Genomic DNA, 16,373 nt, shown 5'->3' with positions numbered 1-16,373 from the left:
CACACTACCATATTTGATTCATATTTTGTCTTGACCTAATTGCTCATGGAATTTAATTAACTAATGTTTTGGGCATTGCTGGACATTGTTCTGAGTAATATGAACAAATTCCTCTGTATGACTTTCAGTTACATATTGGGAGAAAAAAAAAAAAAAGTTTCTTTCTGGTCAGCCTTTTGGGACACAAACTGCTGTAATAAATTTTATTTCTTGAACATTGGTTTTACTTTGTTGAGGAAGGAGGGTTAGGTTATGGTTAGGTTAGTTAGGTTAGGTGATTGTTAGCAGTGCTTAAAACCCCTGCAGTTGTATAAAAAGAAGTTTGCTCTTTTGTACATGTTGTATTTCATTATTGGTGCTGTTACAAAATTTACCCATATAGTCAATAAACATAACCAAGAACCAACTAAGCAATGGATTATAAATAGGAGTATGTACAGTACCTCTGGCAGTCAGGTCTGAGACAGTGACCACTGCAGTGCTAGATAACATTATTGTGCTCTAATGCATTCATGATTTACACCAAGTTGATTTGGCTTTACATGTGAACTTCTAAGTGGGTGATAATTGCAACATTCATATCCATGCAGGTGGGGGCCTCCAGATGAGACAACACACACTGCTGTGGAGTTGGTCATGCTGTGGATGTTGTCTCACACAACATTTGCAGGACTGCCATACCCTGAAAGTGATGGTGCCACACTGCATAAGTAAACTAACAAAGGGCAAATTACATTTTGTAAATTAATGCTGTTTTTAAGTGTAGTACTGTAATGTAACAATAATTGTGTTACAGCATCATCTTCCATGGGGCTGGCAGCATCATGTCCAACACTCATCTTCATGAATGTAGATATCTGCACATTTGCTCATCAACTCAGCAAAACCATGTGATAAACACAGACATGACTAGGTTGACTGCTAATTAAAAGAAAAATTTGTCAATAAAAACATCACTCAAAGAATACCAGCTTATTCTCTACCTGCAGTAATGACACCAGTTTTTTTTTTTTTTTTTTTCCAGAAGTGTCAGGGCCTCTAGGACCACAGCCTTCCACCAGCAGTGGTGTTGAAGTCACCCAACCCTCTTCTGCTGATGTTGCTGGGTCTGCAGGGGCCTCTGGATTTGACAATGCTGTGTCATCTGCACTGGATGAGAACATCTTTGTTCAAATTATCCATGTTACAGATGACTACATGCAATGGTGAATAACATGTTAACATGTATTCAGTTGTGTCCTCCAGTACAATGAACAATGATTATACAACTCCTGCCACTAAGTCTGTTGTTCTTGCTATTTTGACTTTTTTTTTTTTTGAGGAATACATCTCTGAGGCATATAAAGTGTTGATTCCATAAGTGCATCACACCACAAGCCTGGGTACAGCATAGCAGAAAGGTCCAAGGAGCAAATGAGGTAAAAGGACACAGCAAGATAGCATGACATGTAACTTAAAATACCACTTAATTTGTAACTTGTGGTGTAAAGTCATGTTTGCTTCTGAACTGTACTGCAGGTGGCCACTCTGACTCACTCAGAAGTTCTCTCAAGCACAGGAAACCCAACAGCAGATTAGTCCGAGCATGGACGAGCTGGTGATGGTGCAGCTGGCTGTACAAAACATGTCCCAGGCACTTTGACAATCTGTTGAAGTGCAGAGGAACATTGTGCATTCATTGCAGCAGCTGGTACCACTTACTGAGCACTTCATTAATGCCAACACCACCCACCAATAATTTATAGCATTTTAATGTTTACCTTTATTAAGTTTACCTTTATTAAGTTATTAAGTTATAAGACTAAGTTATGAAATTAAGTTATATTAAGTTATATTTCTTTTCTGTAGAATTAGTTGTAGCAACCTAGAGCAGCATGTTAATGTTAGTGCAATATAATACCAAACTTCACTGTGATACCTACAATGCTTCTGTGTTACTTAAAGTACAAAAATAAGATTAGTGTTTTGTGGTGACCTGCTGGTGGCCATTTCTACAAATATGTTTATTTACTTTTTTTTTTTTTTCAGGATGTGAACTATACTCATATATGTTATATTTTTCTTATTCTTGCAAAGACTTTGGTAACTGGTAATATTATTTTATTTTTAAATAAATCTACAGCATTTTTTTTATCTATTTGTGTTATTCATACCTTATACTAGCAAGCCACTTAAGTGTTTGCTAAATTTAAATGGTGCACTGATCTCTTTCATTTAGTATGCTGTGATACATGGAAAACCATTATTTCACTCATTACATGATTACTGACCTCACTTCCTTACTGCATTGCTGGAAGAAGTTTTGTATGATTTCTTGCCACACAATTCTGCCTGAAGCACACTGATCCCTCTACAGCACGGCAGGGTTGGTATCAGCATGGGGCACTGCTTCATCCTCAAGAGGTGGTAGCTGTAAGCAGACTTTTGTGAGGGTCTGAGAGGTCTAGGGACTGGAACCTAACTGTTCCATTTGTTTAAAGTTTATATTGTATGAGAGGAATAGTCATGTAGTTTGACATTTAGCATTTTGATGATCTAAAACTAGCCCAAACCATAATGACTTTCAGACATCTTTGTAGGAAAAAAAAGCAAATGTTTATTTTTGTTAAATGATGGTACACTTCTGACAAATTCCATTACCCTAACAAATGTAAGAACATTCATGACTGTACTCGGTTAAATCTAATGTCCATGATACGGATATATCCTGTCAACTACTACCTGTTTTCCATGACCATGTTTTTTAGGCCGCTGGCCTAAACCCTCGGAAGGCTTATGGTCTTGATGGGGTCCCTCCTATTGTTCTCCGAAACTGTGCCTCCGTGCTTGCACCTTGCCTTGTCAAACTCTTTCAGCTCCGTCTGTCAACATCTACCTTTCCTTCTTGCTGGAAGTTTGCCTACATTCAACCTGTTCCTAAAAAGGGTGACCGTTCTAATCCCTCAAACTACCGCCCTATTGCTTTAATTTCCTGCCTATCTAAACTTTTTAATCTATCCTCTTAAACATCTATCACTTCACAATCTTCTATCTGATCGCCAGTATGGGTTCCGTCAAAGCTACTACTCTACTGGTGATCTTCTGGCTTTCCTTACTGAGTCTTGGTCATCCTCTTTTAGAGATTTTGGTGAAACTTTTGCTGTTGCCTTGGACATATAAAAAGCTTTTGATAGAGTCTGGCACAAAGCTTCAATTTCCAAACTACCCTCCTACGGTTTCTATCCTTCTCTCTGTAACTTCATCTCAAGTTTCCTTTCTGACCGTTCTATTGCTGCTGTGGTAGACGGTCACTGTTCTTCTCCTAAATCTATTAACAGTGGTGTTCCTCAGGGTTCTGTCCTGTCACCCACTCTCTTATTATTCATTAATGATCTTCTAAACCAAACTTCTTGTCCTATCCAATCCTACGCTGATGATACCACCCTGCACTTTTCCACGTCTTTTCATAGACGTCCAACCCTTCAGGAGGTAAACATATCATGCAGGGAAGCCACAGAACGCTTGTCTTCTGATCTTTCTAAAATTTCTGATTGGGGCAGAGCAAACTTGGTATTGTTCAATGCCTCAAAAACTCAATTCCTCCATCTATCAACTCAACACAACCTTCCAGACAACTATCCCCTCTTCTTCAATGACACTCAACTGTCCCCCTCTTCTACACTGAACATCCTCGGTCTGTCCTTTACTTATAATCTGAACTGGAAACTTCACATCTCATCTCTAGCTAAAACAGCTTCTATGAAGTTCTGAGACGTCTCCGCCAGTTTTTCTCACCCCCAGCTGCTAACTCTGTACAAGGGCCTTATACGTCCATGTATGGAGTATGCTTCACATGTCTGGGGAGGTTCCACTCATACTGCTCTTCTAGACAGGGTGGAATCAAAAGCTTTTCATCTCATCAACTCCTCTCCTCTGACTGTCTTCAGCCTCTCTCTCACTGCCACAATGTTGCATATCTAGCTGTCTTCTACCGCTATTTTCATGCTAGCTGCTCTTCTGTCTGATCTTGCTAACTGCATGCCTCCCATCCTTCCATGGCCTCGCTGCACAAGACATTCTTCTTTCTCTCACCCTTATTCTGTCCACCTCTCTAACGCAAGAGTTAACCAGTATTCTCAATCATTCATCCCTTTCTCTGGTAAACTCTGGAACTCCCTGCCTGCTTCTGTATTTCCACCTTCCTATGACTTGAATTCCTTCAAGAGGGAGGTTTCAAGACACTTATTCATCAATTTTTGACCACTGCTTTGACCCTTTTATGGGACTGGCATTTCAGTGGGCATTTTTTTTTTATTAGATTTTTGTTGCCCTTGGCCAGTGTCCTTCCTACATAAAAAAAAAAAAAAAGAAAAAGAAAAATAGTGACAAGTACATACGTCATCAGGAACTTGATGCAGCAGTTGTGTAAGAGCAGGCAAGCATTAATTATTTTGACACACTTGATGGGTCTGTACTGCAAGCCACCTCCACAAGAGTGCAGGCACCTGTGAAAAGTGAGATTTCATACTACAAGAGGATTCATTACTTATAAAGGAGTATATCAAGTGTTCATTTATAACTAATGTCAAGGCTTATCACACTATGTTTTCTTATGCAATACCAGTAACCATGTGCAGTCACATGAAAATCAATAAAATACATGGTTGGGTAAACATGTGATGCAATAATGCTATATACCTGGCAATCTGGAGCAGTAGCTGAGGATCACTCCACTTGCATCACAAACAAGTTGGATGTTCAGAGGGAGTGATACCTTTTCCAGTTAAAGTAGAGGGCCTCATCCACACTTTGGCCCTTCATGGCTGCCTGTGCACACAAAAGAAACTATTACATGATGATCATGTTACACAGTAGCTACATATATCCATCATTAATATATATATATATATATATGTATATATATATATATATATATATATATATATATATATATATATATATATATATATATATATATATATATATATATATATATATACGAGTATATATATATATATATATATATATATATATATATATATATATATATATATATATATATATATATATATATATATATATATATACCACCTGCATTGGATATGGACACAGTATACATAAAATATGAAAACTTTTTAATGCTTAACAGGAACTTGAGGCTGTGAGATACCTTTCACTCAAAGGAAACACCGATGAAGTGATAGACTATAACAATAGCACTAAATTTAAAACAAAATACATTATTGTTAATCTTACCATCAATGGCCCCAATAACCCTTAAGAAATTTTTAATCCTGAAGAACTGGTGTGCAGTTCTCCTTTGATCAAGGTGTGTTGGAGGCATCTTGATTTCCTGCACCGACTTATCACTCAACACGGTGCACACACACACTTGAAGACCCTGCTGACAATTGCTTGAATAGGTCCTGAAAGCAGATTATAAGCCATTGGTTTTCATTTTGTTTATTTATTTATTTTGAATAAGATACATCCTTCTGCTGTAAGAAAAAAAAAAAAAAAAAAAAAAACAGCAGCAGAAATGTAATGTGATCCTTGTAGATGTAATGCAGCGTTGTTTCCATGAGTGCAGCCGTATCCATGCACACATTACATCTGCTGTCAAATTTTTTTGCCAGCAGTATAGTAAATTAAGTTATCCTCAAGATAGTGTTAGAAACATGTCAGAAATAAACCTACAAGTCTAGAAATATTTGTACACATGAATAATAATGTGGTGTGTGAGGAAGGGACAGCCCCGGGGGTACTTGACGGCAGGTTTAGTAAGGTTAGCATCATCCCTCCTTATCAATTATGCACTCACATATTTTGACACTATTAACTAATCTTGGCATGTTCCTAACACTGGATTACAACTTTATAAACTGTGGCATGCAGCAGGTTGACTTTTATGCCTTTTATCCTTGAAAGTCAGCCACACTTAAGTATTATTCACCACACTGAACATCAGTTTATTCACCTACAAAAGTTATTTATAGGATATTGTGCAATTTGCTTCAACAAAAAGTAGTGGTAATTGTTTGGAGTCCTCTCTTGTCCTTATTACACGTCTATCCTCTTCCATTCTTTCACATATACAGTACCTCTTGATAAACCTGAAACATATATGTACCCCCATCCTTCAGGGGTGTTCCACAGGTTATGCTAACTTATATTAGTGTCCTTAAGGGTGGGTCTAGCCCCTGTGGTTATGTTAGATTAGGTAATGTTTCTTATAAAAGTGTACGGTGACTAACCTAATCTCTGGGGGCCTTCGCCCATCCCTTGGACTCCCTGAAGGGCAGGGGCACTTCTTCCTCGCCTTAAAGTTACGTTTTATGTGTATCTAAAGGTATATGCGAAGAATGTAAGAGAATAGACCATTAATAACGTCAGGGAAAGGGCTCCCTGATAATTTCCACAACAGCCAGCCCCTGTACTGAAGCATGCAACACCAGTATCATCTTACCTGCAGTGTCTCCAATGACGTTTTGGAAGGGCCCACTGGCAAACAGTCTCTGGGCCAGCAAAACCTGGGTGTGAGTTGGTAATGCCTGGCTATGCCTTGTCCTTCTCTCCAGCTGAGGCTGCATCTCCTCAAACAAGAGGATTAGTAGGTCAGCCGAGGGAAGCGATATTTGGTCATGAGCTCATTATCACTCAATGCCAAGGGGTCAAGGCGATCCTGAAACCGCCTTTCTTGCCTCAAGGCACAAACGTGGTAGTATGTTAAGAAAATATCCAATATATGCACAAGAAACGACGAAAACAATACGTAATCACAGTACACACTTGTTGGTGGGCAGGGGAATGGGGAGTGCGCACGTGTGGGACAAATCAGCCTCTTCATTTGTTTTCAGTGTTCCATGCAAGATTTCACTTTATGCATCACAAAACCATGTTTCCTTGCTGGTAAAGCTTGTAAACAATTAAAAAAAAAGGTTATTTTGTGGACATAAATATTTATATAAGAGTTTTCGGGTGAGGTGGAGTTAACTTACACCACCACAGGAGGTTGTGTAACTTACCAACCAACCTCTTACGCGTTCGTGGATACCATATGGCAGTCCGAGGCTGATAATGGGCGCTGATTGCAGTTTGTTAAAAGTAGCAACCGTTTCGTGGATCTGGCCCCTGGATGCTTAAGAGAGAGAGAGAGAGAGAGAGAGAGAGAGAGAGAGAGAGAGAGAGAGAGAGAGAGAGAGATAAGGTGATGGGGAGAGTAATAAGAGGGGAAGGTGAGAATGTCAGTCAGGTGATGTTTAGGTAAATGGAAGGTGATAGGGAAAGATTACGGTGTTTGTGAAAAGAAAGATAAGAAAAAGTGAGAGAGAGAGAGAGAGAGAGAGAGAGAGAGAGAGAGAGAGAGAGAGAGAGAGAGAGAGAGAGAGAGAGAGATGACAGGTTATGTCAAGGAAATATGGAAGAGAAATGACGAAGAGTGAAGGAAATTTGAGCGACACACAGCAAATGTACGAGGGAAAATATAAAAGAAGAAATGAGGAAGAGAAAAAAATGAAGAACTATAAAAAAAAAAAACAGACGAGAAATAAGTGAGAAAGGAAAGAAGTGAGGGAAAGATGTAATATTAAGGCGAACACACACACACACACACACACACACACATCAGACAAACCAACAAGAATTGAATGAACCGTCACCATCACCATCATCATCATCAGCACATTATCACAGCACAGCCATCACAGTCGCATCACCTTCAAATCACCACCTCCCCCTTTCTCCTCCTCCCTCTCCCTCCCCTCTGCTCTCCCCACCTTCAATTTTCGAGAGAGAGAGAGAGAGAGAGAGAGATCGTATCAGTATGTTTCCCCCAAGCCCCCGACAAAATTACCCAGGTGAAGAAAAAATGGGAAACAAAAACAAGGGTCAGCTGGAGGAAAAGGGAGGAAAAGGGAGGAAAGGTAAGGGGAATAGGAGAAGGGAAGAAGGGAGTAGGAATGGTGAAAGAGGGAGGGGGTGACAGGAAAGGGCTCACATATTAGTTTCCTGCTGTCATGGTGATTCTCTCTCTCTCTCTCTCTCTCTCTCTCTCTCTCTCTCTCTCTCTCTCTCTCTCTCTCTCTCTCTCTCTCTCTCTCTCTCTCCTTGCAAACTTAATGGACTGTCATAGCATCATTAGCACTCAAAGGATTAACAGGTAAAATATATAAATTCTATCTTTCTTTTCTTTTCTCTCTATTAACCCAAACATTTTTCTTTTTTTTTTTGCAATAGTAACCAGAATTATCAGAGAATGCCCATACCAATAAAATATATAAACTTTGTAATGAATTAACCTTTCCCCTTGAGTAATTACAAACGTGACAAAACTCAAGCACACGCCAAACAACACAAGTTAAAGAGTTGTGATTGGTCTTCCCTCTGAGTGTTACCACCTCCAGGCAAGACGAGACCAGACCCAGGCCCGCAGGAAGCAACACAAGGCAGGCTATACACACCACTGAATCACGCAGCTACGGACGTACTGCACCAGCTAATCAGCGCTCACTTTACAAACACTCCTTGCATCGTATCCTCCCTCCTGCATTTCTAATTCGACTCTACTTTCCTCCATTCCTCTAACCTGTTTCCTCCCTCTCTCTCCCTCCCTTCATCCTTCAGTTTCCTTTCTTTCCCTCTCCATGTCTTTTTTTTTTTTTTTTCTCTCTCTCTCTCTTCCTTCTTCCTAACTTTTCCTCCTCTTTCCAGTTTCCTTTCCCCTCCATCTTTCCCTCTCTTCTCTCCTCTCTTTTCTCCTCACCTACCTCTCCTCTGAATACACGAAAGGAGTGAGAATGAAAAGAGAAGAAAAGAAAGGAGAGGAAGGGGAGAGAAGTATTGGACTAAGAGGAGGTGGAGGAGGAGGAGGAGGAGGAGGAGGAGGAAATGAAGGAAAGAGAGAAGGAAAGAGAGCAAAGAGGGAGAAGAGGGAGAAAAATGTGAGATGGAGGTAGAGGAAAGATAGGAGAAAGAGAAGGAAATAGAGGAGGAGTAGGAGGGAAAGGAAATCAGAGAGAAGAGGCGAAGAAGAATGAAGAGGGAAGAAAGAAATAAGTAGGAGAGAGAGAGGGAGGGGAAGGGAAGGGAAGAGAAGAAAAGTGAGGAGGAGGAAAAAGAGGTGTAGGAGGAAGGAGGAGAAAAAAAGAGAAAATGGAAGAGAGGGAAAAAAAAACACGTAGGAGAAAGAGAGAAGGAAGGAAGGAAGGAGGAGGAGGAGGAGGAGGAGGAGGAGGAGGAGGAGGAGGAGGAGGAGGAGAAGTAGGAAAGGGAAGGTGGAGGAAAAGGAAAACAGAGAGAGAGGAGAAGAAGAAAGAAATACGTAGGAGAGAGAGAAGTGTAGAACAGAGATGGGAGGAGGAGGAAGAGGAGAAACAGGAGAAGGAGGAGGAGGATGGGGGGACAGGTCGCCTTGCTTCACTTACCTGCTTAACTAATGAGATACAAATTTGCGAGCAGTGATAACTAAGGTTGACACAGGAGACAAAACCCTTCCACACCTGCAACAATTAGGCCTCCTCTCCCTAACACTCGGAGAGCCTACTGCAATTCCGCTGGAGAAGGAGAGGTTGGCTGAATCTCTCTCACTTTCAATCTTCTTCTCTCCCCCCCTCCCCCCCCTCTCTCTCTCTCTCTCTCTCTCTCTCTCTCTCTCTCTCTCTCTCTCTCTCTCTCTCTCTCTCTCTCTATCTATCTATCTATTTATTTATGTTTATATATTCACTTATCTATTTCTATTTCCATCTCCTATAAGGTACAGTGGCGGACAGAACTCTCATTTTTATTACATTTCTCGTGTTCCCTCAAGCTTACGCCCACGAATTCTCAGACACTTTGTTTTCTCATCAGGATTATTTACAAAAGCTGCAGAAATCACTAATGGTGTTCTTGACAGTGTTTTCTTTCATTCTCATCTTAACCTTCCCTTACTTTTACCACTACTAATACTATTTCTGCAAACACCAGTACTCCCATTATTACTATTAGCATGTACTGTTACTACTACTACTACTACTACTACTACTACTACTACTAGTACTACTACTACTACTACTACTACTACTACACTTTTCTAGAGCAACCAAAGAGATACAGGGGATGAGGGTTATTCCTTACAAAAAGACAGAAGCTTTTAGATTTACATTTTTTACAGCGACATAGGTTAAGAAGGGATCTGATGAAAGTCTAAGTTTTACAGGGGGTACAATAAGGGTGACGTAGGCAAAATTCTCAGGATCAGTAATGAGGATAGAACAAGAAATAACGGGTTCAGTCTTGAAAAGGTTAGATTTAAAAAAGAGATAGGATTGAATTGGTTCTCACAGAGTGGTAGATGAATGGGATAGACGCAGTAATTAGCTTGTTAGTTCTGAGTCATTAGAAACTTTAAAAAATTAAGACAAATTTATGGATGGGGATGATGGGTGGAAACAGGTTGGCACGTTTGACACAGAGAGTGCCACGTGTAGGCCTGATGGCTTCCTGCTGCTTCCATTATTTTGTGTTCTTAAGAGATCAGTAGTTGTGTTCTTTAAGGTGTTTTCATATTGCCAGTTTAGAATTCTTGATAAGCTATGACTACAATCATGAAAACAGTCTCTAAAACCACAAATCATCCCCGCCACAGCCTGCTACACGTGAGGGACACAACGAGGAAATGTTTACGAGTACGAGTCAAAGTCTTTCCGCCTCGAGCACCTGTCTTGCCTGGTCGTGGTGGTGGTGGTGGTGGTACCTGGTGAGTTATGGACACGCTGCCTAGTCTGGATTCAAGGCTCCGTGTGGCTCTTTAAATGTAACTTCCTGTAATTACATGTCATTAATTCCTTATTTTTCAGATCAGTGGAGCTATAGCATCTAATTAATATTGCTGACCATCATTACTCACGCTGTTTTGTATGCGAGTCAGATGTTAACGCGTAATACTGTGACTATACGAGTATGTAATTATTAACTTTCTGATCATTCGCTGCACAAAGTTTTCTACTTTCTCTCACCGCCATTTTGTCCACCCCCCCTCCGAATGTAAGAGTCAACCAACATTCTCAGTCCTTCATGAACTTATACCGGTGAACTCTGGAACTCCCTGCCTGCTTCTGTATTTTCCCTTGCCTGTGACTTGAACTCTTCCAGGGAGATTTCAAAATACTTCTCTTAATTTTGGATAATCCGTTTCTTGCTCTGCTTTTTGTGGACCTGCGCCTTCATTGACATTTTTTTTTCCTTCCCCATTTTGTTGTTCTTGTTACTGTGATTACTAAAAAAAAAAAAAATTCCAATATTTAAAATCAGCAGCGTTAGCATTGGCAGTCTACTACAGAATCTTCCTTAGTTTTCATTCTTTACCACAGAATACCCGTGACTCCGTTTTCTATGCAGGACCTACGTGGTTTTGTCTATCACCCGTTTTCTCTCAGTACACAGGTGAAGGGAGAGGTGAGCGGAGAGATGTCTTGTCCTGTTCTATCCTGTTTTCCAACACGTAGTTTATTAATGGAGATAGGTACAGATCATAGAATGCACTTGCAATAAACTAATATGAAAATAATCTCTCTCTCTCTCTCTCTCTCTCTCTCTCTCTCTCTCTCTCTCTCTCTCTCTCTCTCTCTCTCTCTCTCTGAAGCCTTTATCCTCTGAGTACCAGCGCAGGCAGTGAAAGTACAGAGCAAAGTGATGGGCAGAGGAAGAGTGGAAGCAGAGAAGGAGAGTGAGAGGGAACAGGAAAGATAAGAAGAGAGGAATGGAGGGAGATTGGCGGTGGTGATGGTGGTGGTGGTGGTGGTGGTGGTGGTGGTGGTGGTAGTGGTTGTGGTGGCGGTGGTGGTGGTGGTGGAGATATTGATTGAAAGAAAAGGATGCAAATGAACGCCAAATAACACCTGAGAGAGAGAGAGAGAGAGAGAGAGAGAGAGAGAGAGAGAGAGAGAGAGAGAGAGAGAGAGAGAGAGAGAGAGATTCAGATGATGCCTTTCCTGATTGACTTCAAAAGATTCTCTCACCTTTGTATGCGAGAGGAAAGAGAGAGAGAGAGAGGGGGAAGGAGGAGGACAAAGAAAAACAGAGGAAGGAAAGAAAGAAGGAAGGAAGGAAAAAAAAAGGAAAGGAAAGCAAGAAAAAAGAAAGAGAAAGAGGAGATTATGAAGGCGAGAAGTGAGTCAACAAGAAACTTCGGTGGAAAATGAATTCAGCTGAGAGAGAGAGAGAGAGAGAGAGAGAGAGAGAGAGAGAGAGAGAGAGAGAGAGAGAGAGAGAGAGAGAGAGAGAGAGAGAGAGAGAGAGAGAGAGTAAAGGGATATATTAAGGGGACAAGAGGAAATAGAAATAAGTTTGTTTAGTGCAGTGGTTAACGATTACGGGGCAAGGGTGAGGAGGAGGAGGAGGAGGAGGAGGAGGAGGAGGAATGGAGAAAGGTTGGTGTCCTCTTCTCCTTATCGTGGTAATTTCAGTCTAAGTTATCTCTTGTCTGGAGGAGGAGGAGGAGGAGGAGGAGGAGGAGGAAGGTTAGTCAGCGTGAGATTTGGTTCGATCTTGTCAGTTTTTCTGTGCCTCAAGTTGTGGTGGTGAGTGGTGGTGAGGGACTGTGGTGATTAGGTCGGATGAGTGAGTGAATGAGTGAATGAGGGAGTGAGTGATTGGAGGAGTGAATGAATGAATGAATCAGATGAATGAACAGGATGACTAACTGACAAACTGAGAGCTGACTGACTGACTGACTGAATGAATAAATGAATGACAATGAATGAATGAATGAATGAATGAATAAAGCGGATGACAAGTGAATGAACTGGTGACTTTTTAATCAACTGACTGACTAACTGGCTGACCGGCTCACTGACTGAATGAACCACTCACTGACTGGCTGACTAACTAACAAACTGACTGACTGACTGACTAGCCGAATGACTAACTGATTATCTAATTCCCATATTTTTGCCACTTAATATTTGTGTTCCTACATTCATAAAACACACCAGCGCATACACTGAACAATAGCAACGATTTTAGCCACCGAAAGAAAAGAAAAGAAAAAAAGAAAAAAAGAAAAAAGGATACATTATCTTTTCATTGGCTTCTTCACGTCAAATTCAACTGCATTACACAAACTATCTGCTATACACACCTCTTTACACAGGGCGAGACTGAGGTGGCGTGGGCGTGTCAGGAGGACAGACGAGGAGTGGGTGGGGAGGAGGAGGAGGAGGAGGATGCTGTGGATGGATCTACCGGTAGGAGAAAGAGAGGAAGACCTGAGAGAAGGTTTATGTATGCAGTGAAAGACATGCTTATAATGGCTGTGACTGGGAGAGGTGCAGAAGACAGAGTGCGTTGGAGAAGGTTGATCCGCTCTGGCGACACCTGACAGGAGGAGGAGGAGGAGAAGGAGGAGGAGGAGGAGGAGGAGGAAAAGAAGATGGAGGAGAAGAAGAAGAAGAAGAAGAAGAAGAAGAAGAAGAAGAAGAAGAAGAAGAAGAAGAAGAAAGAACACTGAGGCCTAGGCTTCACTCTTTCACTAACACAACATCGATTTAATCATATTCCAGATGTCACAAAGAGGATGAATTTAAGGATAATACTTTTCGTTTCCAAGGAGGGCGTTATGAATCACCCAGCTACTCTCTCAACTCCATTGCATTTTTGTGACTTATTAATGGGGGATTGGATCAAATTTGGAAGACGTGGGACTGAATGGCTTCAAAAACACTACAGGAAGAATTCAGAAACAGTCATGCATATCCCATACTGATGTTATACAAAATACAAATAAAGGCGCAAATCAATGAACATGTTCGGGGATTATGGAAATAACTACTAATTTACTGTTACTACTAATTTTCAGACATTGCCAGTTTATTTCTCGGTAAAATATGGCGCTTTCTCTCCTCGTGATCTACACAGGGAAGGCATCAACAGTGAAACCAATCAGCTGAATGGCTCTTACACTAACCTAACCTAATCTAACTTAGCCTACACTAAACTTAACCAACATTATCTAATCTTGGCTAAAACTAACTTACTTAACTCAACCTAAAATAAACTCAACTAAACAAACTTAACCTAACCTAACCTAACCGACCTAACCTAACCTAACCTAACCTAAACCTAAACTAACCTAACCAGACTAGCCTAACCTAACCTAACTTAATCTAACCTAACCTAACCTAACTTAACCTAACCTAACCTAACCGACCTAACCTAATCTAAACCTAAACTAATCTAACCAGACTAGCCTAACCTAACCTAACTTATCTAACCTAACCTAACCTAACCTAACCTAACCGACCCAACCTAACCTAGCCTAAACCTAAACTAACCTAACCAGACTAGCCTAACCTAACCTAACTTAATCTAACCTAACCTAATATAACCTAACCTAACATAACCTAACCTAACCTAACCTAACCTAACTTAACCTAACCTAACCTACCCTAAACATAAACTAAACTAACGTAAACTAAATTAAACTAAACTAAATTAAACTAAACTAACCTAACCTAACCTAAACTAAATTAAATTAACCTTAACTAACCTAACCTAACCTAAACTAAATTAAATTAACCTAACACTTTGATAAAAAAGCTGATGTAATTTGAAAATCATCCCTCTCTTGTTAACCTTTTCCTTGCAATGGGTGTCCTTTGTTCACACTCAGAGCAATGTAATGAAAACAACAAAAAAGAAAGCTGATAAAAAAAAAAAAATCGTGATAAAGATAAAGAAAGAACAGGTGAGGAGAAAAATAGAGGAAAGGAAAAAAAAATATGAAAATAAAGTGAAGAGGGAAGAGGAGATAAGGGAGAGAGAGAGAGAGAGAGAGAGAGAGAGAGAGAGAGAGAGAGAGAGAGAGAGAGAGAGAGAGAGAGAGAGAGAGAGAGAGAGAGAAAGGAAAGAAAAAAATAGCTAAATTTTCTTTTTTTTTTCCATGCGACGAAATTTCTAAAGAGAGACTACAGTACTAAAATATATCTAAAAAAAAAGTTTGTAGGTCATAATGGGAAAAGTTGTCTTGCAGTGAAGGAGTTAAAGGTGTCATTTGTATGTAGCAGCGAGTGGCGAGCGGGCGGTGGGTGGCAAGTAGTGAGTGAGTGGTGATGGTGAGTGAGTGGACGGCGTGGCGATTGTGTGAGGGGAGGCTGGAAATAGAGCCCCCGTTTTCTCCACGTGAGTTTTAAGGGGCGACTTGACTAAAGAAAAAAAAAAAAGGAAGAAAAAAAAGTGAAAAAATAGGAAAAAAAGAAAAACTTGCGACTATTTCCAGCGGCAGGGATCGGGTATCAACAGTGGTTGGCTACCTGCACCACCAATGAGGGGAGGGAGGAATATGTTGAATGCAATCAGTGGTGTTTGTGGCCCCGCGTGTGTGTGTGTGTGTGTGTGTGTAATAATAATAATAATAATAATAAACGGTTTATTATTTAGGCAGTTAACAAACTGAAAAAGTACATAGGGGGTGGGGAAAGACTTAACATTAATCCTATGTGTGTGTGTGTGTGTGTGTGTGTGTGTGTGTGTGTGTGTGTGTGTGTGTGTGTGTGTGTGGCGGGGGGTATCGGTGAAGCACATGAGGGTTGTGGATCAGAATGTGAGGAATAACACCATTGATAGATATGGACAGATAGATAGACAGATAGGAGGATAGATAGATAGTACACAGACAAGAAGGTAGGTAGGTAGATTGATAGACAGAAAGGTGGATAGATAGATCGATAAACAGACGTACAGGACCAGACAGACAGATAGACAGATAGAGAGTACGGTAGACTGATTGATAGCCAGACAGAAAGATAGATAGACAGAAAGGTGGATAAGAAGACTGACGGACATTCACGTGGATGGACGGATAGACAGTAAGGTAGATGGATGGATAAATAGACAGGCAGGCAGGTGAGTAGATAGGTAGATAGTTAGACAGGTGGACAGGCAGACAGACAAACAGGTAGAAGTAGACACATAGACAGACATGCAGGTACATAAATAGAGAGAAGAGGATTTTTCTTTCACTACAGTACATTGTTATTATTATTATTATTATTATTATTATTATTATTATTATTATTATTATTATTATTATCATTTTTTTCGCCGTTAAATCATGATCTTGTTCTTTACATTTACATCACTACTACTACTACTACTACTACTACTACTACTACTACTACTACTACTACTACTACTACGACTATAAAATTCGAAACACTTACGGAACAACCTTTCCTCTTCAATAACGTTTTGTAAGAGCTCGGTCCTCGTGTGTGTGTGTGTGTGTGTGTGTGTGTGTGTGTGTGTGTGAAAGAGGAAAATGGAACTACAAAATCCTATTATCTTATCAGAGGAACTTGTGACGCCTGTTTTCTGGGAACCGAGGGAGAGGGAGAGGGAGAGGGAGAGGGAAAGAGAGA

The 16,373-nt window shown here is 40.4% G+C and overlaps 1 long non-coding RNA gene across 1 annotated transcript; it reads right to left on the bottom strand.

The window, feature by feature from the left end:
- Positions 1-321: 321 nt before the first annotated feature.
- Positions 322-4,802, bottom strand: LOC135097201 (uncharacterized). The gene is made up of 4 exons (XR_010265458.1): positions 4,678-4,802; positions 4,377-4,484; positions 2,271-2,410; positions 322-1,646 (listed from the first exon to the last, which is right to left on the bottom strand). It is a non-coding gene; the product is annotated as an uncharacterized LOC135097201 (long non-coding RNA).
- Between the last annotated feature and the right edge of the window lie 11,571 nt (positions 4,803-16,373).

The sequence above is a fragment of the Scylla paramamosain genome, unplaced genomic scaffold, assembly GCF_035594125.1.
Source record: "Scylla paramamosain isolate STU-SP2022 unplaced genomic scaffold, ASM3559412v1 Contig14, whole genome shotgun sequence".
NCBI classification, from domain to species: Eukaryota; Metazoa; Arthropoda; class Malacostraca; order Decapoda; family Portunidae; genus Scylla; species Scylla paramamosain.
Note: the sequence above shows the minus strand (reverse complement) of the source record. Positions and strands in the feature narration are given on the sequence as shown.